Genomic DNA, 2235 nt, shown 5'->3' with positions numbered 1-2235 from the left:
GGGTTACAATTACATGGGCAGGATAATGCGTACATTTCTTACCAAGCATTGCAGCCTCCTCCTTTGTTTACCCTTCACATCCCTTCCCAACCTCCCCCCTCCCCCCCCCACTCTCTCTTTCTTCTGTCTCTCCCTCTTTTTCTTTCTGTCTCTTTCTTTCTTTCTTTCTGTCTCTTTCTTTCTTTCTTTCTTTCTTTCTTTCTTTCTTTCTTTCTTTCTTTCTTTCTTTCTTTTGTTCTCTTTCTTCCTTTTTTCTCTTTTTTCCCTTTCTGTCTCTCCCTCCCTCCCTCCTTCCTTCCCTCCCCCCCACTCTGTGCCAGTATTGGGGCTTGAACTGAGGACCTCAGCACTGTCCCTTTTGCTTTTTGTTCAAGATTGGTGCTCTGCCTCTTGAGCCATAGTTCCACTTCCAGCTTTTTTTTTAAATTGGAGATATGGATTTCAGGACTTTCCTGCCTGAGCTGCCTTCAAACTGTGATCCTAAGGTCTCAGCCACTGACTCTATTGATTGTTTCTTTTGATGTTTTTTCTGAAATATCATGGACAATCTTGATTGTTTCTTCTGATAATATTTTTTCTAAACTTTCGTGGACAATCTTGTTTCTTCTGATATTTTTTCTAAAATATCGTGGACAATCTTACCTCTTTTAATACTTGTATAAATTCTTCATCTACTCTAATTTCAGTCTTTTGCATGCAGATAACTAGTTTTCCCATCACTGTTTGTTGAAGAGGCTGTCTTTTCTTCAGTGTATATACTTTTGGTTCATGTTAAGTCCAACTGGCATTATTTAATTCTGAGGTTTCTCTGCTGGCTTTGTATTTAGATAACAGTTATATTATTGAGAGTGGGGTATTGAGGTTTCCCACTATCATTGTGTTGGGATTTGTGTAATAAAGTCAGATGTACTAATGTTTGGCTATAAAAAATTCTTCATCTACTTGCACTAAATGGAATTTCATAAAACATTTAATGATAGTGATCGATGAGGTCTCTAGCTTGAAAGGGATTTTGATAAAATTGACTTGGCATTTTTCTCTGCTCTTTACTAGTTACTTCATTGTGCCTTCTTAGGTTGACTTTTGCTCTGAGGACAGTAGCTTTTGTAACTGAATTTGAAGTATGTATGTATGTATGTATGTGAAGTATGTATGTGAAGTATGTATGTATGTATGTATGTATGTAGTATGTATGTATGTATGTATATATGTATGTGAAGTATGTATGAAGTGACCATCTTCATCTCTAGTAATTCTTCTCGACCTAAGGCTATTCTGGTTAGCAATAATAGAGCCACAACCAGCTTTCTTTCCATTAAAAAGCATGCTTCCTAGTTTTCTTAATCTGCCTGTGCCTTCAAAGTATCTCCTGAAAGAAGGATGTATGGTTGGAGCTAATCTAGACTGCCAATTTTAGTAGTTCACTTGATGGATCCAGGTCATTTACACTTAGCATAATTACTGGTGTGTGTGTGTGTGTGTGTGTGTGTGTGTGTGTGTGTGTGTGTTGGTCCTAGGACTTGAACTCAGGGCTAGGGCACTGTCTCTGAGCTTTGTATTCAGGGCTAGTGCTCTACCACTTTGAGCATTTTTTGGTAGTCAATTGAAGATAAAAATTCTCAGTGATTTTCCTCCCCAGGCTGGCTTTGAACCACGACCCTTAGATCTCAGCTTCCAGAGAGTAACAAGGATTCCAGGCATGAGCAACCAGTGCCTGGCTATACTTTTTATTTTTTTTTAGATATACTAACTTAGTAGAACTTTTTACCCTATATGTGCTGCTCATTTTATGTCTATTTTCTCCTTTTCTTGCCTTTAAACATTACAGAACTTTATTTTTTCTATTATTTTTGTGTAACATTAGTTACACATTCTTTTTTTTTTGGTCTGGTCATGGGGCCTGAACTCTGGGCCTGGGCGCTGTCCCTCAGCTCTTCAGCTCAAGGCTAGCGCTCTACCACTTGAGCACAGTGCCACTTCTGGCTTTTTCTTTTTTCTTATGTGGTGCTGAGGAATCGAACCCAGGGCTTCAGGCATGCAAGGCAAGCACTCTACCACTGAGCCATCTTCCCAGCACCTAGTTATACATTCTTTTAGAGATTACCTTGAAGATGAGGTGTCCTTGCCTTATTAAAATCTTAGTTCTAACACAGATGCTTCTGATGTTTTTGTTTGCTTGTTTACCAATTTCTTCATGATACTACAATCCTAAAACACTTCATCAACATTTACCCC

This window comes from Dipodomys merriami, unplaced genomic scaffold (genome assembly GCF_024711535.1).
Source record: "Dipodomys merriami isolate MVZ:Mamm:240054 unplaced genomic scaffold, mDipMer1.0.p SCAF_90, whole genome shotgun sequence".
Classification (NCBI taxonomy): domain Eukaryota; kingdom Metazoa; phylum Chordata; class Mammalia; order Rodentia; family Heteromyidae; genus Dipodomys; species Dipodomys merriami.
Note: the sequence above shows the minus strand (reverse complement) of the source record.